This window comes from Panthera tigris, chromosome E2 (assembly GCF_018350195.1).
Source record: "Panthera tigris isolate Pti1 chromosome E2, P.tigris_Pti1_mat1.1, whole genome shotgun sequence".
Classification (NCBI taxonomy): domain Eukaryota; kingdom Metazoa; phylum Chordata; class Mammalia; order Carnivora; family Felidae; genus Panthera; species Panthera tigris.
The window spans coordinates 52,906,105-52,933,685 of record NC_056674.1 but is presented as its reverse complement, the minus strand read 5'-3'; positions in this window follow the sequence as shown (position 1 = coordinate 52,933,685).

Sequence of the window (27,581 nt, the reverse complement as noted above, 5' to 3'; positions counted from 1 at the left end):
ATTTTTTTTTAACGTTTATTTTTGAGACAGAGACAGAGCATGAACAGGGGAGGGGCAGAGAGAGAGGGAGACACAGAATCAGAAGTAGGCTCCAGGCTCTGAGCCATCAGCCCAGAGCCCGACGCGGGGCTCGAACTCACAGACTGTGAGATCGTGACCCGAGCTGAAGTCGGACGCTTAACCGACTGAGCCACCCAGGCGCCCCGAGAACTCTATACGTATATTGAAAAGATCGTTCCAGCTGCAGCTTAAGGGAACAGCCTGCTTGCGGTGAGAACAGACAGACCGTGGCCCGGACTGTATCCGCCAGGCCTCGAGCTCTGAGACTCCGTTCCCTTCTGGAAATCTGACTCCCCAGCCATCGCCTCGGTTGCCTTGAAGTGGATTTGAAATCCCCTGTGTCCCTCTAACGAGGTAATTCGTCCCCATGGCGTGAAAGGTGCCACGTTAAGTGGCCCCCCGAGACTCTGGTGAACCAGAACGCCTGCGGTCTTCTCCTGGATTTTGCTGCCTGTCGCCGCACATGTCATTTATCTGCACAACGACTGAGATGAGCACGTGCTCTCAAAACGTCTTTGCTGACAACCAGCTGTGAGGGCCGTATCCCAGCACAGGCTGCCCTTTGCCGCCAGGGTCTCTGGGTTAGCGTGGGAAGCCAGCTCTCGTTCAGGGTTTCATGTGTTTCTTAAAATTTTTTGCATCCCAGAACCCCTCTCTGAGATTGCTTGGTCGTTTTTCATTGTTCTTTTCAAAACAGAGCCCAAGCCAGCCTGAAGCGATGAAGCCCGATGAGAACCACTGTGAGTGGGTTGGCATTGACGGGCATTACTGATGCCTAAGAATCACTCTTGATTCCTACAGACGTCACAGCACATCGCCCTGAACCCCTCAGTTATCTGTCCCAAGGCTGGTGGGAGATGCCCGCACATGTGGGACATTATATCCATGGGAAGGTACCATGTCAAGCCCTTCACTGTATCTCTGCACTTAGGCTTCGTGGCACCTATTGGAGATAGAACCTTCTATAGCTCCCACTTTGCCAGAAAGTAAATCGAACATCACAGATAGGAAGTGAGTTGGCCAAGGCCGTGCAGCTTGTGATAGTGGAAGTGTAAACACGTATCAGCTTAAAAAAAAAATTCTGCCATCCGTCTGTTTTTCATCCAGAAGAACTTGAAATGAAGGGAGTTGATGAAAATCCTTAAGATGTTAGCAGTCGCTGAAGGCTTTCTCCCTGCTGGCTGTTGATCCATTAATCAGCATCTTTGGGATTTGAATGGTTATCCAGCTACACATGTAGCTACAATCACTAGAAGGTCTGCCACGTTTCTCCTCGGCTGTAGCTTTAAGCCATTTCTCCGCGATTTGCTCGAACTCCTGGTCCGGTAGGCCTTCTGAGGCGCCCCTGATCTTACCCAAGCCATCGTGGCAACACGGCCCACACCTGCCTTTCTTGCCGTGCTCACTGTCGTTAGTACCCCCGTTCTTGAATTTGCCGGAAATCGGGGTCCAGGACTCGTCTGCTTTGGGGAATGTACCTTAACCCTTTTGGAAACTCTGGACATTTCCTGCAACCCTTTGTGGCCCTGTTGCTGACCACCAGCTCTTGTAGTAGGCCGTGAAGGCATCTTTCAGGTGGCCCGCACTGACTTAGCACAGATTTCCAAAATGTCGGCCTTGGGCCGAGCCTGCCCCGTGGATGCAGGTGTTTTTTGGGGGTCTGCATGGTGTTTTGAACAAATTCTGCCTTTGTGGTCAGCATTTACAAAACCTGGGCAATTCAAGTCTAAAACCACTCAGGGTCTGGCTTATCTGGAAGATTTCGGGGGGGGCTGTGCCGCTCGGCCTACGGGGTCACTGCCCGCTGGACCCTCTCACTTACACTCCCTCTGCCCCCACCAGCTGCGCCCGCACACCTTACGCTTGTAACCCGCCCGCCTGGTGCCAGAAGTCACCTGAGTCACAGCCCCTGGCGGATGCGCTACCCTTGTGCCCCTGTACCCGATTAATGCTTATGAATTCATCCTCAGCCACGTGTATGTGATCGTTTCCAGCTTTGGAGACTGTTCCTCGGGGGAGAAGGTGGAGGCAGATAAAAGCACAGAACTTCTGCTTTTCTTACTGTCATCTGTTCGAATATTGCATCATCTTCTCCCAATCCCTTCCTTTTCCTTCTTGCTCCAAACATAGCTCGAAAAGCCCTTTTTTATCGTCCTTAGCCTTTTTTTGCAAGCCTCAGCGCTTTCCAGGGTTTTGTCTCCTAACACTCTTCTTACAGAAGCAGTGTCAGTTTGCATTTGTTTTAGGGGGGAATGACGCGTAATAGGATAGCACACCTGCAGAAGCGACTAATTTAGCAATCCAGCCACGTTTTCAAGTTCGCAGCGGGATCCGCTACGTCAAGAGACAAAAAAAATATGTTAATGGGGTTGAGGAAAAATGTAAGAAATTTTCCAAAAGAGAGGCCCACGGATTTTGAAAAACTCACGCATTTGCCTACCCGATGCCAACCTGGACGTCAAACGTGCCCACCTCTCCTGACTTATGAAAGGTCCGGGAAGGGTTGGGCTTGACAGAATGTGTGCCAAACTTCGTCCTCATCGGAGCCTGATGATATGCTCAGTTCCGGTTTCCCTAATGCACAGGACCCAGTGAGGATATTTGGTGTGGCAGCTGGGTAATGTTGATGTTATCTGCCACGCAAGTTTGCCATAATTCGTATAAGACGTGGGGTTTTCAAATCAAATTGTCATTGGATGTTAATGGTATCTGCTCCCGCTGTCTTAAAACAGGGCTGGAAGGAAGGCTTTCAGTGTGTCAAGATAAGTTGGCATTTAACAAGAGCGCAAGAGTGATCTTATTAAAATGTAAATCAGATCCTATCATTACCTTGCTTAAAACCATCCAGCACCTTCCACCGCCTGGAGATTCAAGCTCAGCTCCTTGCCACGGCCCAGGGCCTTGTGGGATGCAGCCCTGGCTGCTTCTCCGAGCCCATCTCTGGCACCTTCTGCCTTGCTCTTTGCTTTCCAGCCACAAGGACCTTCCCTCTGTTCCTTAAACTAGCTTGTTCCCGCTTGGGGCCTTTGTGTTGGCCATTTCTTCTGGCTCAGATGATTTTCTTCTCGGGCCTTATGGGGCTGTGCTGAAGATGCCCATCGACGACAATACTCATTCCCTGGGGTGGGCCTTCTCTGAGCCCCCTGATGGACACAACCCTATCCACCACCACTCTCCAAACCCTGACCCTGATTTATGTACCCTCATAACGCTAAGCAATACCCCAAAATGCGTGTTCCTGTGTTCTGTGCTTAGGATCTGTCTTCCCCATAAGAAGAGAAATTTAATAGAGGCAAGTACCTGAAATAGTGTCCCTGGTACCCACGTTAGTGCCTGGCTGTGCCTGGTGCTCAGTCAACATCTGTTACAGGTCCAAAGGCAAGTGAGCACGACCGACTACAGGAATGAATTGTTAGCGTGTCCAGAACGGACAAAACGTGCTCTGTGCTGGGTGTGTGAATGCACAGGCGGGCGTGCCAGTGTGTGTGTGTACCTGCGTGTGCCGTTTTTAGTTTGGGGTCTTAGGTTTAAGCCTCTAATACCTTCTGAGTTGGTTTTTGTATATGCTGCAAGGGCCCGGTTTGATTTTTGAAGCCTGTGGAATATCTAGTTTTGAGAGCACCGTTTACTGAATACCCCGTCCTCTTCCCCTTGTGTGTTCATGTGTTTGGTGCCCTTGTCGAAGATCAGTGAGCTGTGCTGCGTGTGCGTGCACTCTTGACAAGAGGTGAGCTGCCAGAGGGGGGGAATTGCTAACTGGGCAAGAGTTTAGGCTTTAAACTCAGAGTGGTGGGGAGGATTTCTAAGCTCGTAGTAGAGTGGTTCAGACTGGGGGCTCTGCAATCCGACCACTGCTGTCCCTTGCATCGTCTCTGCCACCTTGCAACTTTGAGTGCGTTACTCACCCTGTTAGGGTGGGTCTCCGTTTCCTCGCCTGAATAGGGAAATAATAAAATTTCCTGCCTCGTAGAGACGCGAGAGGGAAAAGAAACTATGTGCAGAGTATTTTTGCACAGTGCCTGACGTAGAGTAAGGGGTCGGTAAGTGTTGGCTCTTGTTACTATCGTTACCATTTTTTCCCAAACGGAGATGAGCCAGAGGGTTCGTGTGGGGAGGAGTCGCTGTTCGACCTGGACTGGTGGGGGCAGGGGGTGGGGACGGGTGAGTGCCGAGGTCCAGGTGCCATCTGGTTGTGCAGAAAGTAGAGCTTCCATTTCAGGCGCAGCTCAGGGAGGCCTGAGGTCTCATGTAAGGCTTCGTTGGAGCTGAGTCTTGAAACTGGGCTTCAGCCCTTGAGACTTTCCACCTGTTATTACACAGCCAGAAACGGCCTCTACCCTCTCCCCCCCCCCCCCGAAAACACATTAGGTCTCGTTTTGCAAAAAGGACTCAGGTCACCCAATCCCAGGGGTGCAGGAAGGCAGACCACAGGACAAAGGAGGAAGGGACTTGCTTACTTAGGTCCCTCTCCTTGTTCCTGGCCTGTTTTCAGGCTCACCATGTGGACACAAGTGTTCTCCGTCTTTTCCCCAAACAGTGCTTATGGTAGAGACCACTATACGCTAAACAAACCATAGTCGTCTTCTTCCTGGGTACCTGGTGGACTACATTGCCCAGCATCCTTTGCAGCTAAATGTGCCATATGACCACGTTCAGGCCAATGGAAGAAACGGGAGGTGATAAAGACCCTTTCTGGCATGGCCCATGAAAACTTCCTCTGAATTCCTCCATGACCTTTCTGTCCCATCTACTGGCTGAAGTGACATGCTTCCAAGGACCCGGACTAGCATGGCGGCCTGAGATGGAAGGAGCTTAGGTCCCTGTGCTGTCCAAGGGACACAGCTGACCAGAAATACCCACTTGGAACTGGCATGTGAGCAAGAAACAAATCTGGGTTGTGTCAAGCCACTGAAATTTGGGGGTTGTTTGTTACAGCAACTTACGCACCCTAAGTGAATATGCCACCCCTATGAAAGTACCATCAGAGTGGTCTATCAGATATCTTCTATAGCCATGTACCCTCTGAGAGTGGATTAATGACATCTAAAAATAGAAAAACAGGACGTATATCAACTCTGATTTTTACAAGGGCCACTCAACTCATTGATATGATGATGTCTACTTGGTAGACAAATATCTGGAGGTTCTTAAAGTTCACAAATAAATATCACCACCAGTGTTTTCGGCACCTTATTTCATACTCTTTCTACTGTGTGCTTCTAAGTGTGTTAAGTAGACAGGAGTCTAAGGAGATCTCGACGACACCAGCTTTGGAGAGCTGAAGAAAGAGGAAGAAAGAAAAAGGAAGAAAAAAAAGTTCTTATGTGTTTGAAAACCAATCGTCTGAACATTAGCAATAAAAAAAGGAAAACGTTTTTGGGGGAGGGGCACTCACCAAAAAAAAAAAAAAAAAGAAAACGTTGGGATACCTTGGGATAATGTTAACAAGGAATATGAAAGAAAATTTATTACGTTTTTTTTTTTTTAAGTTTAAAAATAAAACTTGGAGAAGTATTTCCAACACATCAACCCCATGCCAAATTGAACTCTCCGTTGAGTGAAATTTCAATCAAGATCCTAGATGATGGTTTTCATGACAGGTTAACTCCAAAGATCATTGGGAAGAAGCAGAGTGCAGGAGAGCCAATAGATGACAAATAAAACTAAGTGACAGGAAAGGGGAGGGTTAGTGGCCTCCTCTGTCGGACATAAAAATGTATTCCCTAAAATATGATCATGTTGCAGGAATGGGCAAATAGCATAATGGAACAGAGGAAAGAGTTCTGGCATTGGACACTTTATGTGTGAGTTTAGTATATTAGGAAGCTAGCCTTTCAAATCAGGGGACTCAAGATAGATTGTTTAATATATAACATCAGGACAATTGCTTCTCCCTTTCTTCTAAGTTTCTGGAGAGCTTTGTACGAAAAAAATACATGAGCTATTTCAAATCCTGATGAACGATCTTTGTAAGCATAATGTCTAATGCTAGGAAAAGTGAGCAGTGAGACCGACTGATAAGGTCGGTTCCCAAACACTGTACAACTTGCATTGCAAAAAAAAAAAAAACAACATACAAAATTTAAAATACGAATGATAAACTAAGAAACTATTTGCTATAGTTTTGAAAATCTAAGTGATAATAGCCATCATATATATAGATCTATTATTAGGCAATCATAAATAGAAATCCATATTAAAATGGATAAAAACATAGTCTTTTTGGAGGCTAGCATGGCAGAAAGCACATTTTAATTTTTTTAGTGTTTATTTACTTTTGAGAGAGAGAGAGCATGAGTGGGGAAGGGGCAGAGAGAGAGGGAGACAGACACGGAACCTGAAGCAGGCTCCAGGCTCTGAGCTGTCAGCCCAGAGCCCGACGCAGGGCTTGAACTCATGAACTGTGAGATCATGACCTGAGCTGGAGTCAGACGCTCAACTGACTGAGCCACCTGGGCGCCCCCAGAAAACACATTTTATTTAATTGATTTTTTATGCATATTTAAAAAAATTTTTTTGAAAAATCCTTATTTATTTTTGAGAGAGAGATAGAGCGTGAGCAGGGGAGGAGCAGAGAGAGAGAGGGAGACACAGATTCCGAACCTGGCTCCGGGCCCTGAGCTGTCAGCCCAGAGCCCGACACGGGGCTCGAACTCACGAACCGTGAGATCATAACCTGAGCCAAAGTCAGACGCTCAACCGACCGAGCCACCCAGGTGCCCCCAGAAAACAGATTTTAAATGCCCACACCCTTTGATCCAGCAAATATGCTTGTGTGGTTTTAAGGATATAATCCATCCAGTGCCCAAAGACAGCTGTGGGAGGATCTGCTTTGTGATACTGTTTAAAAGAGGGAGAATAAGGAAGAATTTATTGAAATGAAAAGTAACGGGAAGGGTCTTTTCCTTCTCAAGATTAAAATATGTTTGGAAGCCTCCATAGGAGAAGAAGGTGGCCATGATGCAGGACCAGACAGCCGAACACAAGACAATGCAGAAGTAGTTTGGAATCCATGATAAGCCTCTCCCCGAAAACACAAGCCCCCGGAGCACAGTCCTCTCACTGTCTTGTCTGCTGCAGTGATCCTACCAGTGCAACAACACCTGGTCCATAGTAGGTGGGAAGAAAGACTAGAAGAGTAGCTGGTAAGCTGGTATTGGGATATCTTGTATTCTTTTTCTTTCTTCTAATCACAGGCATACTCCATCGTGGTTCGGAGAGTGCACGCTTACACCTCGCAGAACGATATGTGAGCCTTGCCTCTGCCTCTGATGGACTGATCTGAGTCTCCAGTCCTAAACATTTGAATGAAGAAGAATACCTACCGTAGGGGGTAAATGGAAAGAATTAAGATGATGCACGTAAAGCACTTAGCTCGATGCATGCTAACTGCTGTTTCAAATGCTCCGTAATTCATTTTGTCCCTGTAAAGCTAACAAAGGAAAAAGAAGCGACATATATGTTTAAGTTAAAAAAAAAAAAAAAGGCATCTTTTCCTGCATTTTCCTGCAGCTTGTTTAATATTTCCGCAAAATCTCCAGGTATCGAGACTTCCCTGGTGAGAAATGTTTCTCGGTGACTCTGACCCAAGACAACGCCTGACCAAGGAGAGGACTAACCTCTCTTCTTTGACCTCTGCCTAATGCACAAGGTCACACATTATCCTTCAGGGTACTTAAAATTTTTTTTAACATTTTTTTTGAGAGGGAGGCAGAGTACTAGTGGGGGAAGGGCAGAAAGAGAGGGAAACACAGAATCCCAAGCAGGCTCCAGGCTCTGAGCGGGGCTCGAACCCACAAGCCGTGACATCATGACCTGAGCCAAAGTGGGACACTGAACCGACTGAGCCACCCAGGCGCTCCCACGGTACTTTTTAACCAAGATACTAAAAAATAACATAATGACGGATAACCTAGGAATATCAACATAGCTATCATTTTTGCTATTACCACCACCATTTTTTAACTAAAAATGCAATTCCTGCTTCCTGGCGAAGTTTTGGAAAATACAGAAGTGTACAAAGAAGAGCGTGGAATTTCACCTCCTCCACCACCTTGAGCTGGCCACGGTTGGTACTTTGGTTAATGTCCTTGAGTCAAACGGGCATCGATTTCGGAATCTGCCTTTTCACCTTGTTGTAAGTTGTACCTATTTTCCTCCGTTGCTACGTACGCAAAAATATATAAAAATATGCTTTCTCATGAAACAAAGAAACTCTCTTCTGAGGGCAAAGTGGTTTCTGCCGTTGGCAAAGCAGTCTCCTGTTGGAAACACAGAGCAAACTCGTTTGTCTTGTTCTTCCCAAAGATGCCCAGGGAAACACGTGTGTTCTCAGGACCGGAAGAGGAAGGGAAAGTCGGGCACTCAGGTTCCCAGGTCCGCCTGGTCTGAAGCTAATCGAGAGGGTGTAGGGAAAGAAGTAAGATCCGAATCATGCACCCTGTCCCTCTGCTATTTAGCTGAGTACTCACATGCTAAAGACCCTTCTGCACGCACAATTAAATACACCGAAATCTTAGTGATAGTCTTTGGGTGATGGGATAATGGGCCATTTTTATTTTATTCTCTTTGATCATTTATATTTAAAAAAAAATGTTTCTCTAATGAGCAGAGGAAAAATGAGAGTAATGGTGGCTTTTTAAAAAAAACAAACTATGAACCATATTGCAAGAAACCTTCCAGAATAATGAAATAGTATGGCTTCTACGGTATACTAAAGCCACTCTTGTTTCGGTTCAGTGGGAGGTAGCTGTGGGTACTGCTTGTCCTGATTTCCAGTTGCCGTGGCATTTCAGGCCCTGATGAAAGATACCATGACCTCCTTGGGGTGCCTTGATCACTCTGGGGTGCCTGTCCAGTCACTCCGTATTAAGTTTAATCCTCATTTGAGGAGGATAGAATGTCGAGCATAAACTAATGGATGCTGTAATGTGTCGAGCCATCCTGAAGCCCCACTGCCCATGTCTCCTACTTCTGGGGGCAGTACATACAAATGTATATGTACACATATATAATTTATTGGGCGGCTAGCTCATCAAGTATATTGGTTTTCATAGCTCCCCTATTGTCAGCATATTTCAGATTGGATTTGCTGCTGACATGGTCGAATGGGAAAATACTGACATGTTTCAGTATTACACTTGACATTTTGAGTATTATTATTAGTCGTTTCATTCCGTGTAGTATCATTGTCCGAATGGGATCGCGCTTAAAAAAAAAAAAAAAAAAGTCCGAGTGCTACTCGATTCTGAAGAGGTGCCCGGCTTTGGGGTGCTCCCCTGTACGTCGTCCGTAGAGCCGGGAGGGAAGCGTGTTAAACTGGGGAGCAAACCGCAGGTGATACCTGTTGGACAGAAAATTCCGGCAGAGCTAATTTGGAAATTGTTTCAGGGAGAGCTCTTTTCTTGAAGAGAATGGCCCCTGTCAACCTCACCCTAATCAACAAAGTGTATTTTTGGTGCCAAGTGGGTTTTCTTTCCAACTGCGATGGCCACCATATCAGTTTTATCAGTCTTTGAAATGTGACCTTGCAGGGAGTTATCACCCAAATTTCTCATAAGCCCACACAGAAGAATCACCTAGGCAAATGTGTGTGTGTGTGTGTGTGTGTGTGTGTGTGCACGTATTCCTTAAAAAAAGGCTTTGTAGGAAGAAATAAACAAAATATATTTTTTTCTTCTGTGATGCAAAAAACCAACACGTATTTGCATATAAATACAATCATTCCATATTCAAGGTTTAATTTTTAGCAAATGTCCCAGAAAGAGGAGGCTCCAGGAATAGGCCATCTCACTGAGAGGTAGAACCTGAGTTATTTCCTTGTGAAGAGCTGTTTCTGGATGCTGGCTGCCAGGGTGTGAAGAACAGGGTAGGCATATTCTAAGCTCATGTTGCAGAAGGTCCTTGCTCAGCAAAGGGGACTTCTGTCATCTGTTACTTAGCTTAAGGTTGTAAAGAACAGCTTTCTCTAGTCGATTGGACTTACTAGCCAATCACCTTCTCCCAAGCCCTGAGCACGGTTAGAAATTGAGAGTTCTGGAATCATCAGTGCGTATTCATGAATCCAATGGGGTCCTCCGGCAAGCATTTCCTGTATGTAAGGGGATTCTTCTGGAATGTGTAAGCCCCTCAGGCCCTAAGTCCTTGGACTTATTGAGAAGGAGACATGTTTATCTCTGGCTGGGTTGCTGTCAAAACAGAGTGGGTGTATTTCTATCAATAAAACACTGCTCTGACAATTTGTCCCTGGAGATGAATGGCCTTTTCCAGAGAGGCTTTAAATAGGGGCCATGATGGTAGCGAATGGGACTGAGTTGAATAGTTGTATCATTCTCCATAAATCCTGTGGTGCCGTGTTCACACGGGACCAACTCCGGGATGCATGTTAGCACACAGCCTTCGTGTGGCATGGGCACAGCTGTGTGCCACGTCGGCATGATGGGTAAGCAAACTGCAGATGATCAGGACATGGGGGGGGTGGAATTTAACTCTCTGCTTTCCCTGTACAATGTGTCTCCTTTGCCAGAGGAACAGCCGTATGACTTTGTTTCTGTTGTTAAAATTAAGATATTCACATGGCTAACAGGAGCCCTCTCCACCTACTTGATTGGACTTCAGTTTTGAAATGTAAATCTATCAGGTGCATCTTGTTTACAACAGGTGGGAATAACCTCGTGAAGATGAAAAGAAGGTATTTCTGGCAATTTGAAAGATGGCGTCTTGAAGGGTGTTGGGTTGTACAGGGGAAGTCAAACGTAGGTCATGTCTTCTAGTGATGTGTTTCCCACCTCCCAAAGTAATACAATGTAGAAGTCACTCTATGTATACTGGTCTACTGGGTTTGGAGATACTCATGGCACGGGCCATGATTTAGTTCATTTTCTATCCATATCGCGGAACAGTTCATGACACATAATTAAGCAAAGAGCAGGGTTTTTAAATTAAGTGCCATTTTTTTTTAACCCCAAAGAGAAGCTCTCTCGAGCCCTTAACGTATAGTAGGCTTTGTTCTGAACTTAGCTTGGGGCACACCATGGTTCCACTTGGAAGGTACATTTTCATCCAAGAAATGTCGGTGACTTGGCTTTTAAGAGGAATCGTAGGTGCGGAAAACTACAAAGAATAACGTCCTGGCAGTTCTACCAGATCAGTGTTGCGAGGGAAGGATGGACCCGTGTTTTCCGGAGCTGAGTTTTCACAGATGGGACTGACGGGAAGATGGCCCGCCATGTTGGAATTAACCAAGCCCAGAGGATCCGTTCATGGAGAAGTCGATGTTTGAAAGGAGCAGTGTGTAGGGATCTGGCCCGTTCTAAATGTATCTGCATGATTTTTTAATTCGAGTATTTTCCATTAGGAGAGAGGTGCTGAATAATTATTTTATACGTATGGAGGAATCATTCATTGACATTACTGAAACTTAATGAACACACGGGATTCTTAGTTTACCTTGTCTACCTCCATTTGGTCTGTATGCCACCAAATCAGGTTGGTTTTGGGGGCCCTTTGTGGCAAGTCATCAAGGCCAATTGTGGTAAACCCATGAGCTGGTCACAGCTGGTCTTCAGTGTCTGGTAGGCTTCTTTTACTATATCTTTCCTCTGACTCTGCAGGGACCCCCTGCTTGCCCATGCTTTCACTTGATGTCCCACTGCCTCAACATCTTCTCTGTTGAGACACCATCCTGTCTTAGGGAATGATAGCACTGAGGGCTCACAGACGTGGGCTCTGGATCCAAATAGGCGTGAGCCTCTCCCTGACTTACGGGCTTGCCTGCGACAAATGCATCATCTCTCAGAACCTCAATGTTTTCATCTGTAAAATGGGCACACGTAATGGAACTTAAACCTCAGGGTTCTGAAAATTAAATGAGACCATCCGCTTTTCCTCAGTCTAGGAGGCGACCTGTTGTACAATCTCCATATATTTTGGCTGTCCTAATTATGATAAATTATTATGACCTAATGTTGTGATGGTTACTATTGAAATGAACCTTCTACAGGAAGGTAGCTATAGAACACTTCGAGGATGGATTCCTTGTGTTCAGTCCACATGTATGTTTGCTTAAGCAATCCAGCCTTTAAGAAGGGAATCGTGCTTTACTCTCAGGTCCCACGAAAGCAGGTCTTCAAAAACTATGGGTTGCAATAATGAATGAGAATAGCAGTGATCTTTCCACCAGCGCTGTTCCATTCACCCTCAAGGTAGTACCTAATTCACCTGCGAGTGACCCGCCCAAAAATCCTTCCTGCAAAAGGGTTGGGGTAAGGGATACAGCAAATCCATGGTTCCTCTCTCCTAGTCTCCTTATGAACCAGCCTCTCCCAGTGTCTCTTCTGGCTGTTCTGTTTTCTATCACATAGAACGCTTAGGTGATGTGCCAATAAGTAGTGTATGAATACTTAATGAAGGAGGAATGAATTATAAATGGCATGGAATTTATCTACATTGCTTCCTTGCTGATGGCAGAATGGTGCTTTATCTTCCATCAAGACATATAGGAGTCAGTAGGTGAGAAAGTATCCTGGTTGATAAATTTAAAAATGGTTACCGGATACCATCTCAGGTTACATGGAACCCAATACCATGTGGCAGAGAGGAAAAGGCTTGACCAGGAACTATGGTGAATCTGATGCTGGCAGGAGAGAGACTGAGGTGGTCCCTAAGGGCACAATTAGAGAGTAGAGAACTCAGAACAGAGGCAGACAAAGGCTTGGGTGGGAGTTGTAGTTACCGCTTGTTCATTGTGATTGTCCGTTAGAAAGAGGCCTGACGGGTTTTTAGTACTTTGATTTTTAAGGGGAGGCTATTGAATGACATTTTCTAGGGAAGGGATTTCTGTCTTGTCCCCCCCATCCCAAAGCCATCTGTCGCCAGCTAGCTCCGTAAACACAGCGAACTCTCATCAGGAAGAGTAACAGATAAACTCCCCCGTCTCCAAAGCTTGATGCGAAATGGATTTGCACATAGCACATAGCAGGGACCTCTCCTGGGTGACTCTCGTCCAAGCGTTGATCGGGGGACCCAGGTTCTTTCTACCTCGTAGCTCTGTCATCTTCGTTACGTGGTTCCGAAGTCACCGAAAGGTTATCTCCACGTCAGCTACCTGCAGGGACACTAGCAGGGAAGGTTCGATGGGTGAAGGTCTAGAAGAGGAATTGTGGAATTCTTCAACTTCTCAAGTGCTTACCCAAAGGAAGCTGAGAAATGTAGTCTAGCTGCCCAGGTGGAAGAGACTGATATGGTAACCAGCTAGCAGTGGCCACCGTTCTCCAAAAAAACCTATGTTCTTAGAAAATAAGAAGGTAAATATTCTTGCAGAAATGTCATTTTATAAAGTGTTTGCAAATGCTTTAAAAAATCCCCTTTGTGGGGTGCCTGGGTGGCTCAATCAGTTAAGCTCTGACTTTGGCTCAGGTCATGATCTCACAGTCCGTGGGTTCAAGCCCCACGTCGGGCTCTGTGCCGACAGCTCAGAGCCTGGAGCCTGCTTCCGATTCTGTGTCTCCCTCTCTCTCTCTGTCCTCCTGCTGCTTGCTCTCTGTCTGTCTCAAAATAAATACATGTTAAAAAAAAAAAAAGAGAAAATAACAGAAATCCCTTTTAGACTATGGTGTTTGCATGCAAGCAGTGGAAATTCCAGTAATAAATTGTCTCAATTTGTAGGAGGTTACTTGGTAATAGTCCATCAGCTTTGTTCATTTTTGTGTAGAATTCCCTTTAAATTGCCTTTATAATTAAGCCACAAATGTAATATGTGCATCCTTATTGAAAGTGTAGGCAATATAGTAATGGATAAAGAAAAAAAATTAGAGTCACTCATTATTGGATCCGTGTTAACAGCTTGTTTTATATCCACCTGGTCCTTTTCCTCCACACAAAGTTACCTACTGTGCCCGGGGCCAACAAACTTTGCCTGGAAGAGGCTAGATCGTAAATACCTTAGGCTTTCCAGGCCATGCTGTATCTGTTGCGACTCAATTCCGCTCGGGTGGCCCCAAAAAACGGCCACAGACCACATGTAAACAGATGGATGTGACCGTGTTTCAATAAAGCTTTATTGACAAAAGTGTAACAACCCCCGTAGTAAGTGACGGATACCGAGTAACGTATGCAAAACACTGAGCGGCCTGCACATGAGACGCCTGCGCAGGAAAGCAGGAAAGACTCATCTGCTTCACTTAACTTGAAATGAATGCAGTTGTATGACTTCCAAGCACTTAAAATTCAATGGATACAAGTTTAGATAAGCATAGCAAGAGTCTACGAGCATAGACCTTAACTATTGAAAGTTTATAAGCAGAGGGGGCCCGGGGGGAGAGGGGATATTTTTACTTAAATCTTTATTCACTCTTACGCTGTGTGAATTCTTTTTTTTCATTGAGCATAGTTTGCTATTGTGATAAAAAAGAGAGTTTAAATGTATGCATTTCCACCTTTTTGCTGACTCAGAAGAGAATGTTGCCTTTTAATCCTGAACACGTGACTCGTTTGCATTTTCCATGAACCAGCTGCAGCGATGTTTCAGGGACTGTAGTCTGGACCACAAAATAACATTGAAAGGGTTTAGACAGAGCCTGAAATGCCTCGAGGAAGACAAGTCGTCCGCTTCCTCTTTCGACCGTTTAGCTGACAAGGGCATTGATAAAGGGGAAGCGGAGCCTTGTTTTGCGGATCTTGCTTGGGTTCCTTTGCTCAGCCCCCTGCTGTCACCCTCGTCACGTGCAGGGCTGTCATTAGCTTCTTGGGGACAGACAGGGTCCGTGTGCCCCGCGCAGGGGCACTTCCTAGATGTTCCTCGATGTAAACCCGCAACCTTCATTCCCGGTGAGCAGCACGGCCGCTGGCCCGTATTACACACTCACGAAACACGTCCAGAGGGGATTGAATTGGACGGGTGCAGCCACTGAAGGGGGCAGGTGGGCATTTTATTTCCAGGCCAGGCTGCCTCGGTCCTTTCGGAGTTGTGCGCACGCGTCTTTCCCTTCGAGGATTGCGATAAAGAGGCCCGTTCCGTGAGCCTTCGGGACTGTTGTTCTCGGCGAGATTACCTCGTGTGAGGTTGTATGATTAACCTAAATTAACCCGAGACAGCATCCCGGGAACATTATCATGAAGAAAAGAGAGATCAGCGTCTATTGTCTGCTCTGGTGATGAACAGTTTTTCATCAGGCTTCCTTCTCGCTGACGTATTGTGTGCTGCTGGGTGCCTTTCCCAAACAGAGAAATGTAGACTCTCGAAACACCTCTGCATTCCTCTTCTGATTTCAGTTTGTCTCAGCTCTTGGTTGCTGTCTTAATTTCTCCCGTGGGCCGCAGTTCTGATTACTCTCCAGCTACCCAGATGTCAGTCAAAGACCACACTTTTCTTTGCAAAACAGGGGAGGGGAGGCCAGCCTGGACAAAATGATCGCTTACAAAAGCCACATTTCAACACCACAGCTTTGTTTGGACTTCAGGACAATTGTAGAAATCGTCAGATAACATCTTCTTTAGGGATTCAGTGTGTTCTCCACTAGATTATTATCAGGCCAGGAGAAAAAAAAAAAAATCCTCGTTATTATTTGAATCAGTTTACAGCAACTCGTGAATTAGAAGCTCACACCCGAAGGAGTATTTTCAGCTTAATGGAAACAGTTTATCTAACACTTCCAATGTTTTACGAGAATCCGCATTGATAGATGGACATTTCTCCGATGCAGGTACATTTTATGCTAGCCTGCTTCATGCAAGTTAGCATCTGTTAAAAAGCACAGCCAAGAAAGGGCAATTTCAGTCTAATAAGGGAATACCACAAATGACTTAAAAATCACAGTCTCGTAAATTGTGCCAAAATTAAGTTAACGAACGACAAGCGGGCGCGTTTGGTTTTAAACCATACTTTACTGGTCTGTTCTGGTTTAACCCAATGGGATGACAGGTTGATTTTAGGGGGAGAGCTGATGTTAATGAAAAGTTACACTCTCAGCATTGATTGCTTAATAATAAGGGAATACCGTGGAAACAGGAACATGTGTTTCCCCTAAGGTTTTCAGAGTTGTTTAAGAGAAGAGCAATTGTTTAATATATGGTTATGAATCGTGAACTGCGCTGAAAACAGATGTCTGCCCACCTTAGAAGAGAAAGTCGAAATCTCATAAAAACCTGAGAACTGTAAGCTTGCATGGGCGTGGCTGAAATTCTCTGGGGGAGGAGAAAGAGAGGGGATACAGAGCCAATCTTGAACCTCTTCTTAGGGAGTTATTTGGGGGGAATCCTTCTGAGTAAACTATAGCTCGTCAGTGCCAGAAAGGAGCTTAGAATTCATTTGGTCCAACCACTTCTATTTTTCCTGATGGAGAACCTGAGTCCTCGTGAGAGAAAAAGCGTCTCAGAGGCCCCTCAGTGGGTTGGCCACTCACTAGGTTGGTGAGAGTCAGATCTGTCTCTGGCTGCTTGTTCCATCCTGAGCTGTAGCATTCTGCCTGGCGCGTAATAATTGCTTGATAAACACTTGCTGCATACATGTGTGAGGAGGTGATATTTTAACTCCTCCAGAATGAGCATAGGACCAGAACCCAGAAAGTGGAGTCGAATGACTTTCCGGGACAAGGGCAGTACTTTCCAGCAGATGAAAGTCTGGCTAAGAAAACAACAAGAAGTTGTGGTGTCTCACTCGTGCCTGGGGACAGACTCCCCCAGGGGACTATGTCTTTGAGAAGTTGGATGCTCACTGAGGCAGTTCACGGATAGGCTTGATATCCATGCTGGGTGTCCAGGGGCTAGAAGCCGTCCGTGGCTCCTGCCCAGTCACGGCTTGCAGAGCTGAAGGCCTGGCAGGCAGGCAGGCACGGGTTCAAGTCCCCAGTCTGCCCCTTGCCAACAACATGTCTTGGGCAAAACTCAGACCTTACCTTTTTCTGTGACTCTTAGCAAGTTAATTATCTTCCAAAGCGTCACTGTCCCTTTCGCCAAGTGTGAAGGAACTAGCTCCTGCATCAGAGGATTGTTTGGAGGCTTATGTGACCACATCAGGTCTCGGTGAATGTCTATTTCAGTGGATTAACTTCATATCAGGGAAATAGGATTTGTTTGCTTTGTCCAAAATAACATTCTTGTCCTGAATTCCCTCTTCCTAATTTTTTTTTTTTTTAAATGAACAGAAAAGCTGAGCATTTTACGATATGGTGTTTAGATGAACTTCTTTGACCCTAGAATTCTCTGCTTGGAGTATGCTTGAAGCTGTGTTGGAGTTGAGACGTCCCGTCCAGGTTACGGCAGGGAGAACCTAGATGCCCAAATAATCACCTGGGTCCCACCGCTCTTGAGACTACTCTTCCCCATTTGCAGTCTGGCCAGAGGTGACCTGAGCATTGTTGCAGCCTGACTGTCTTTGAGTGAGAAAGAAATCCTCGTTAGGGAAGGTTCCCTTCTCTCTGGCAGCCGTTCCCGCCGCCTCCTGACATGAGGTACAAAGAGAAGGCGAGTATCGCTTCTCACTGTGCCCGCCTCTAGAGAAGATCACCCGCTCGCGTGTATTTCTCCTGTGTTGTTGAAGTTGTTTTTTCTTCCCTCAAAATAAAAGCTAACCTCATTAAAAAAAAAAAGGTAGCACACTCTTACCCACAACTACTTACTTGTTTTCATTTGCTGTGTTTCCGTTACATGTTTTTGTTCATATGTATCATGACCACACTGCACTGATCACTTTGAATAGCCTCAGTTTATAATATTGAGTATTTCCCTCACACTGATATATACTTTCTCAATCTCCACTTTTATTAAAAAAAAAAATAACATTTATTCGTTTTTGAGAGAGACAGAATGTGAGTGGGGGAGAGGGAGAGAGAGAGAGAGGAAGACACAGAACTTGAAGCAGGCTCCAGGCTCTGAGTTGTCAGCACAGAGCCCAATGCAGGGCTTGACTTCACAAATCCCGAGAACATGACCTGAGCCGAAGTCGGACGCTTAACTGACTGAGCCACCTAGGTGCCCACAATCTCCATTTTTAAAAGGTAGGATTCAGAGCAACTGAGAAGTGCCTTCTCTCCCTCGGATCTTTAATCGGGCTTTGACTATTACCAAACGTGTGCAAACCCTATGTCTTTAGCTATCATAACGCTGTAAGTTGGGTATGGGGTGAATATATCATTTATCACCCAAACAGGGTCACTTCTAGAGGTAAGGGGGTGCAATTCATACTCAAGCCAGGACAACGGGTATAGCCTGGGGATGTCCTGGACGAAATGAGATGTGGTCAGCCCAGCTAGGCGAGACAGAAGCAGTTTTGGGTTACTAATGCAGAAACACCGAGCCTAAGAGGCTGTTCAGAGACATCAACCAGTAACTGGCAATTCTGATCTCAGAACCCAGACTTCAGGCTCCTAATCTAGTGCTCTGTAAACCATACCCCAGCGCCTCTTTCCAGGGTCTGCACAACTTGGTAAATATCCTAGAGACACGCAGCCCCTTGTTTTTATCAAACTGAGATACAATAACCCTCCCTTCCTTTCTCCCTCTCTCTCCCGCTCTCCACTTCTTACTGACTTCTAAGCCAGGTTCCTGACATTTTGTGAGAGGGCACTGTCTGAGGAGAGGCTTACTATCGGGGATTAAATGCCCCTTTAATAAGAGTCAGTGCCTGATGTATTGTTTTTATTAAGGATGTTCTGCTCAAGAGAATGTTCTTGCGTGCTTGCGTTAGTGTCTTATAAGGCCGAAAGCTGATTTGCAATAACATCCATAATACACCACAATCAAAACATTTAGGAGCAATTATAATAATAAAAGGACCTAAGGGAATTAGAGTATTTCAAAACTACCCCCCGCCCCCATCAGACAGGCTGAGGGAGAGTCTCATGGAAACCTATCCTTTTTCCTCTTCTTCCCTGACCCCAGAGGAGGAGATACTGCCTCGGGGTGCATGGGTGGCCCTAGGCAGCGGAGTGAGGTGACCAATCCTCCAGGAGGGGCATCTGTGCGTTGTGGGTTGGACATAGGCTCTGAACTTAGCCTTCCAAGATTTGGGATCGCAGCTGAGGCCCCTATTAGCTCTGTGTCTTTGGCCATATTGCGTTTTCTAAGCCCTGGTCTCCTCATTCGTAAAATGAGTTGATGTGGAAAGTCACTGCAGAAACAAACGTAATTACCACACATAATTACTGTTTCTTTTTTGTGGGGAGAACTTTCAAGATCTACTCTGTTAGCAACTTTCACGAGTATGATGCAGGGTTCTTCACTCTTCCGTGAAGTGATGGGAGTGTCACCTAATGCGATGATGTGTCACATCACCACTGTGTACTCCTTAAACGTACACAGTGTTGTGCGTCAGTTATATATCTCGACGAAGCTGGAGGAAACAGAGGAAACAGAGAAAACCAAAGCGACAAATACATCGTGCTCTTCATAGGAACGGATACATCGAAACCAGATCCATATGTGTTTGGGGCATGTTAGTTTCATTATTCGTTATTAGTTTTGGCGGGAACTGAACGACCCTCCCACCTAGAGACCCCAGCCTCTGTGTCTCTCTCTGTTGGTGTCCTTTCAACGATCCCCCCAAATGTCAATTCTCTTGGCCTGTGCAAAGCAAGTAGCAGGTATGACTCATCGATGAAATCAATCTGGGCTTTCCAATGGACTCTGAACCGAGTTGCTCTGATAAGCAAGGATTACTTGAGCAGGACGGTAATCAGCCAGTCCTTCAAACAGCATTCCAGGACTTCTCCGGGGGAGCCCTGTGTCCCAGAAACAGCGCTCTGGCCATGGTGGCCAAGGGATGAGGCTTTCTGTCTCAGAATTTCTAGTGATCCACTAAGCATGTTGATATCCCCCCCCAAAAGTGGCCCGAAGGTTCCCATAAAGATCTCCTGACCTTGGGGAGATCACAAACGGACACCTTGGCCTTCTACCATCTTGTGTAATTCACACAGTCTGCTAAGACACGTTCCTGTCACCTTTTTTTTAAATATGAGGAAGCTGAGGTTCGGCTAATGAACCGGCCCAAAGTTAGACAATTCCAAAGCAGAAAGCCACTTTTTGAAATAGCATCTGACTATAAAATCAATGTTATTTTATTTTCCCTTAATATTTTACTTTTCATTACCAAAGTAATTTAGGTACATTGTAAAACATTTTGCAAGCGGAGTGAAAGTATGAAGAAGAAAGTAAAAGTTCTCCTTGCTTCTGGTATGGATAGTCATTCATTTTGCTGTAAATCTTTCCTGGTATTCCTATAGGGCGCTCTCTCTCTCTCTCTCTCTCTCTCTCTCTCTCTCTCAGCATGTAATGAGAAGGGAAAGGATTTGATGGTCATAGGAAGTTTCTTCTTGCTTTTCTCATGTAATATTCTATTTTGAATTTTTCCTGTGTCATTAACTAGTATTAAATAGTCTCCAAGAATGATGGTTGACAGGCTAGGTAACCTTTCTTCACACACACACACACACACACACACGTATATACACATATACATCATCATTAATTCTGTCTTTGGACATTTTGCTTCTAGGTTTTTTTTTTCTCCAATCATAAATAACACCTCGATGAACATCTTTGGTTTGGGAAAAGTAGCTAATAACAACAGGTGGTCCTACCTTAGGCTTGAGTGGAGTATTTTGCACAGGGACGTAGTATATCACTTACGTTGCTTAATGTAAACCTCATCACAACGCTGCCAGCAAGGTGCTATTATCAACACCCTTTTCCTGATGAAAAAGCAGAGGCTTAAATAGGTGAAATGCATCCTCTGGACAGACAGTGAAAGCTGGCGACCGAGGCAGAGTCAGATGCAAGAATCTCTGAAGGTCAAGCCTGTGTCTTCTGCCATATAGCCACCCACCTGGCTCTGTTTCTGTTATTAGCCTGTTAGACTCCTCCGTAGAAGGGGCGTGGCTGGGTCCAAGATCAGGTGCTGCTGTCTCCGGGTTTTGGAACCGATGTCCACACTGACCTTCCTAAAAGCAGTGCTGGAAGTAAGTGCCTTGTTCCCCAGCAAAGAGCCACCTCCCCCTGGGGAGGCTGGGCTCCAGCCACCCCACCTGGCTGTCCCCAGACTCTGAAAGTCAGAGTGTGGGCTCAGATACGGCCTGGGCAGTGAGCTGGGTGAGCCCAACAAGGGGCTCTCCCAGTGGGGGAGTGATGGTGGTAGGGCAGCTCCGACATCTCTGAAGCTGGGGCAGCTGTGTTAGTTTAAGGATCTCCCCAGCAGGAAGCCAAGGGACCCTCTCCGTGCTGCCTTAGACGCCAAGGAGTGGGGACAGGGGACTATCTTCCGGCTTTGCTTCTTAGCCTCGACTGCCTTCTATGACAGCCATCTTTACTTGGGCAGCGAACTCAGCAAAATGAGCTTGTGTCTGTCACCTTCCCATGTGTCCCCTAACCAGTCCCCTTAGACTCTGCCTTTAATCCCTGCTCTGCATTCCCCAAAGACAAGGACTTTATGACATCCCCCCTAGCCTTCCCCCCTTGACACGTGCTGCCCTGCCCGCTGATGACCAAGCGTCTTATGCAAATTGCTGTGGCTTAAGTCTCCGGCTCCCTCCCGTTCTGGTTTCCCACTGTGGCCAGGACCAAATCCCTCCCATCTGCCGGGGGAGGTTTTCCTCTGGGGAAGCGGGCTGTTCCCTCTCTGTCTCGTTGGCATTTCTCGGGCCTTTCTGTGTTGCCAAGAAAACTCCTCGGCCACACTGGCTGCTGGGCAGATGGGATTCCACACGTAAAGCTATGTTCTCTGTCCCAGGCTCTTTCTGGAGCTCTTTGACATCCTCGCTTGGATGTTTTTGGTCACCTCCCAAATTATTTCAAGGATTACATAATTCCTCTTAGCTTGGTCTTCTTCTTCATCAAAACCCCTTGACCTCTTGGATTCGTTTCCTAGGACTCTTGTACTGGTTTACCACAAACACGGCTGCTTAAAACAGGAGAGATTTATTGTCTCACACTTCGGAAGATGAAGTCTGAAGTGAAGGTGTATTGGGGACTTGCCCCGTCAGAAGGCTTTAAAGGAAATTTAATCCATGCCTCTGTCCGTTTCTGGTGGCCGCTGTGATCTTTGGCCTTCCTTGCCTTGGGGCCGTCCTTCAACCTAAATCCAGGATGATTCCGTTTCAAGACCTGTGACTAATTACACATGCAAAGACCCTCTTTCTGAGTAAGGTTCCATCGTGAAGCTCATGGTGAAGAACAATTTGAGGGAGATGCTCTTCAACTCACTAGAATTCCCAACATCTTCCTCCATGCTGTGGAAGGAAGCCCACAATTGGCTTTGCTCCCCCTCCTTCCCCGCTATACTTTCACGGCAGAGAATCATAGATGCACCAACTTTTGGACCAGGAAGGGGTCTTCAAGGTCCTTCTAGTCTATAGCTGTCCAGTAGAACTTTCTGCAGTGATGGAATTGTGCTACTCAATATGGAAGCCCCCAGCTGTATTGGGGGTGCACTTGAGATGTGGCTAGGGCCACTGAGGGACTGAATTGTTCATCTTAACTAATTCACATCTACACTTAGGTAGCTACAGGTGCCTGGTGAGGAACACACTGGGCAACAGGGGCCTGGTCCAACCGTCCATTTTAACCGTGATGATCAGAGGCCCAGAGGGAGCACACAGTCTGCCCGTGGACATTTGTGGCTGGTGGTACGCCTAACTCCCTTCAATTGCAGGGACCAGCACACCGGCTTACTACCGGAGTTTTTTGGTTGGCCAGGGAGTTTAGGATATTTTTCCCATTGTTAAATGGCTGACCATAATCAAGAGAAGAATGATTTTTCATAACTTGTAAAAGTCATACGACATTCCAGTTTTGGCCTCCAACATGAAGTTTTACCAGAACACAGCCACACCCGTTGGTTCCCCTGGTATCTGGGGCTGCACCACAATGCTTGAGTTGAGTTGCCGCAGAGAGTAGATGAGCCCCACAAGCAACAACATTCACTCTCTGGTCCTTTCCAGAAAGAGGTTGTGAGTTCTGCTTTGACGCGGTGAGTTTTAAACCTTTGGTGCAAGTGAGAAAAGAGGGGAGGTTGGGAGCAAGAGGAAAACACATCCTGGCAACTTCCCAGCCCTGGGGGAAACGGCTCACGGCCTTTAGAAACAGGATATGGATGTCAAAAGGGCAAGGCTTCAACTCTGAATTTGTGATGGAGAAACCAGAAGTCTTGGGTGCCGTGTTGGTAGTCCTTTTTTTTTTTTCTTCAAGATGGAGAATAAAAAGCCACCAGTTACCAGTAACGGACGCCACAGGGACACTACAAATGCGTCACGTCTCCAGCGAGGGAAGAGACTCTGCGGCCGGTACAGACGACTGACCACGCCCACGCAGGGACCCGGCTCTTAATTAGCTCCTCCCTCGTATGTTGAGGAGGTCTAAGAGCTGGAAGGGGGGCACGTTACCCCCTGAAATCCCTGAGACGAAGGCTGTGTCAGTACGCAGCGCTTACCGGGGCTGTGGGACGCTAGCCCGGCTAGGCCTCAGGCACGCTTCCCCTGTCTGCTGCGTCTTTCTCTTTCCCACTCGAGAAAACGGGCCAAGACACAAGCGAGTGAAAGGAAGAGTGGCCTAGGAATGGCATCCGAGCTGCTTTTTGTTTCAAGCTTCTTTATTTTGAGAGAGACAGCGGGGTAGCACGAGAGAGAGAGAGGATCCCGAGCACGCTCCGCACTGTCAGCGCAGAGCCGGATGTGGGGCTCGAACTCACCAACCGCGAAGGTCATGACCTGAGCAGAAATCGGACGCTTCGCTCCCTGAGCCACCCAGGTGTCCCCGAGCTGCTTTAATTAAGATGTCAAAAAAAGAAAAAAAAAAAAAAAAGCAACCCATTCCAAAGCTTCCACAGTTTAATTGCTGTAATTAGAGATGACTTGAGCCTGTGGTGCCCTGGATATGGACACATCTTGGTTGGACGTCTTGTGTGCACCTGCTGTGTGCCTGCTACTGGAGGTACATAGGTCATTCTCAGAGCCCTCCTGCCCCCCCCTTCCAGCTCTGTGGATGAGGTCTGTGCTCATATCACCCCACTCCAGGGAGCCGGGGCCCAAGGGGGCTGCCCACCTGGGCCGGGAGGGCCCCCCTTGCTGGCTTTCCTCTCTTACCATCCTTAGAAACACACGATCGGTTGCTTCCTTCCCACGTCCAGGTGTTAGCACTGCATCTCAAGGGAATGGAGAACTTGAACCGTGTCCAAAGGGAAGGAATGTTGTAATTAGGGAAGTGGAAAATAGAACTGAACCCAAGGAATCTGGTTTTGACTGTGCCTGTGTGTTCCCTACGCTGTAAACAGGCACCTCGGTGAAGCGGGGCCAGAAGACCTCTCCCAAAAAAGTAAAACGACCCCCCCTCCAAAGCCCCTCCGACCCCCAGACACAATCGCGAACACACAGAAGCCTAGCACATGAGGTCCGTGAGCCATGAGGTCTTGTCAAATGTTATCTTCCGCTGTTGATATTTCGCCATCGGTAGCTTTGGGTTCCCCAGTGACCTGTCTCCGCAGTTGCCATCCTCCCTCTGAGTGACTCCCATGTGTGGGTCCGAGCTGGTCCCTCCGGCACGTTCCCTCTTCTCTCTGCCATCTGTAGGCCTCTGTCTTTGCGGTCTGTTTGACACGGACCTCTCTCTCTCTCTGACGGTTACAGGCTTTGCGCCTTTGGACCAGTTGGAGCAGAGGAGGGAGATGCTATTCCCCGAAACTCGGTTTTGGTCATAGACTGTGAAGAGTAGTAAGTCGTACCTGCCCCCTGGGGAGGCAGGGAGAGTTATGTGAGTGGCTGCGTGTTGCGTGCCTAGCACAAGGCCCAGCACCTGATGGGGTTTCAGGAAGGCTTCTCCGGGATGAGTGAATGGATGGATGGAGGAAGACAAGGGCTCCCCTCCCCCCCCCCCCCCCCCCGCCTCTGCCTCTTGGAGTTGGAAAGGCCTAGTGGCACCTTTGCAGCAGGGGGGACTTGGGAAGCAGGCAGGCCTGAGGCCAGACCTAATCCCGGGTCTTTTAACTCCTTTACAACTCTCAGGATATCTCAGTTCCTCAACTATATAAGGGGCCCTGTGACAGTCCCTGCTTTCTGCGATGCTCCAAGCACGAAACGCCAGTATACCTACACCAGTTGTAACACAGCTGTGTGCACGTAGTATGTGCTCAGTTAAAGCAGCTACTAGTATTAATTGCTAGCATCGTGTTTTTCTTAGCCCTTCTTTTTAGTAGCCTCTCAGTTCTCCGTGGAGGTGGGCAGATATGAGCAAGGGCACAGGGGTGGGGGCGGGGGCCACCGGGGTGCCGATTCCCATCCACACTTCCTCCCTGTGCAGACTTGGGGACCTGATTTGCTCCCCCCCCCACCCCCGAGCTTCTGCCCGTTCCCGCCTCTGTCAAATGGGAGACGGTCCCGTCTGCAGGGCCCCAGGGAAGATCAGGCGGGGGACACGCACACAAGAACACTGACGCACAGCGAGCTCCCTGCAAACACCACTTCCCACGGCCCAATCCTTACATAACACTCCGTACCCTCCTCAGGGCTGCTATCTCCTTGGCAGGGAGGCCGGGCGCTGCCTCTTCCCCACACGCCCCAGTTAATATTTCAAACGTCCTGCGTTTCTAATTGTGGCGTAGCCTGAGAGCCACCTAATCCGCCCGTGTATTAACTGCTCTGTTTCCATACGGGGGCCTCCGGACCCAGGGCTGACACTTGCCGAGTTAATAATGACTTGATTCATTTCTCATGCCAAGTGCAGGAACCACATAATCTGCGGGGCAGAAATAACTCCTGTAATTAGAAATGCCTGAGGGAACCCCCCACAAAGGGCCTTGGAGCTTGGCGTGTGGGAACCCCTTGCCCGCCCCCCCCACGCACACACCCAGAGCCACAGGCTTCTGCTGTTTCCTGAAGCCGCTCAGACCTGGCGTCTCTAAGAGACAGAGCTCTCCAAGGGATGGCATTCCAGCCCCCCGAGACGTGCCCAGCAGAAGCCCCGGCGTCCTGGTGCCCGGCGAGTCCTGTCCCAGCGAATGGGCCTGCCAGGAGCCCAGCCGGCAGAGGGAGGCCAGCCCCGGAAACTCTGGCCTGCCCTGTGCTCTCCCAGGGGAAGGGAGAAGGCCCCCTTCCCGGCCCAGGCAGAAGTTTCTATTATAAGGGGAAAGGAAATGGTGTGATTGAGAAATGCCCAGTGCCAGCCTGCAGTTTCTGTCTCTGAATTCTGTGGCTGAGGGGCCTGCTGCGCTTTGGAAGCTTCCAGAGAGGGGCCAGGGGCTTTCGGAAGGCAGGGGTCCCGATCCGGCTGCTGTGTGCTTGAGCGGGGTGGGCCAGCAGGAGGGCCTGAAGGAATCTGTCCGAGGTGCCCTCCCCACAGATGTCCAATGGGGGAGCGCGCACGGCCTCCGTGGGCGGCTCCGTGGGTGCCATGCCGTGCCTGGCTCTCGGCGGGTCCTGGACCCCTGGGCCTCCCTCCCCTTGAAGGGTAATGTGAGGTCAGATCGGCCCAACTTTGCAGGGACTCTTTGCTGAGCCGTTTCGAGCAGGGTGCATGGCTCTGTCCAGTATCCCCGTGCAATCCCAAATAGGCCACCCAGTGGTTTGCGCCCCGAGGCCCTCCCACCCCTGTGATGTAGGTCTTAAAATGCCCACTTGAGGGGTACAATCCTTAGCCCTCAGATGACCCGTATTTGGTTCGCCCCCGGCCCCTCTGTTAGCAAGGGGCGGGGCCAGGATTTCAGTGCAAGCCAACGTGGCCCCACGTTTTCCTTACGACACGCTCTCTGCCCTACTAGGGTGTGTAAGGTACACACACATCTGCAGACAGGTGCACGCACACCCACGGGGCTTCCTCCCGTTCTTAGTCCCCGACGCGCACTCTCTGGGTGGCCGGGACGGATGCTAAAGTTACCGAGAGAACCAGGGCCCCTCTGACCGTTTCGTTTCTGTCTGAACAACTTCTGAAAACACCCCAACCCGTGACTCTGAAGGGCAAGATTTCTGAACACGCAGATCTCTCTCTGGCAAGTGGGTATGGAGCCTGGGGAAAGAGTCCCCCTGGGTGATGTGCATTCTCCCCGTGGAGGAATGCCCCTTTGCTTAACACAGTGAGAACCCTGCCTCCTGGATCCCTTCAACTCCATCCTTGAGCTTGTCCCGACTCTCACCAGGCACTGAGGATGTCAGGCTGGCAACACAGCCCCGGCCTCCGAGGGGGTTCAAGGTCCTCTTGGGAGCAGAGGGTCCGTGAAACCCGCTCGTGGAATGTGCGATCGGTCGCAAGACAGAGGTTGGCACAGGGGTCTCCTTTTTAAATACCCTCTCGACCGGCAAATCCTTGGTAAGTGAATCCCATTTGGAGAAACTTGCGGAAGTGAGCTGTAGCCAAGTGGGGTGAATGAGGTGGGAAGTAACCCTTTGGTACAAATCTATTGTGTTTCTTGCGCCTTCTTGTTAAAAGCGTTTTCCCAGAGCAGCCGCCCTCCCTTTAATGGGAGACCATCCCTTTCTTTCCTCGCTGGGGTGGGGCCCTCTGTGAGTCATTCCACCTTCTTCACCTTTCACACTTCCGTGCCACAGAGG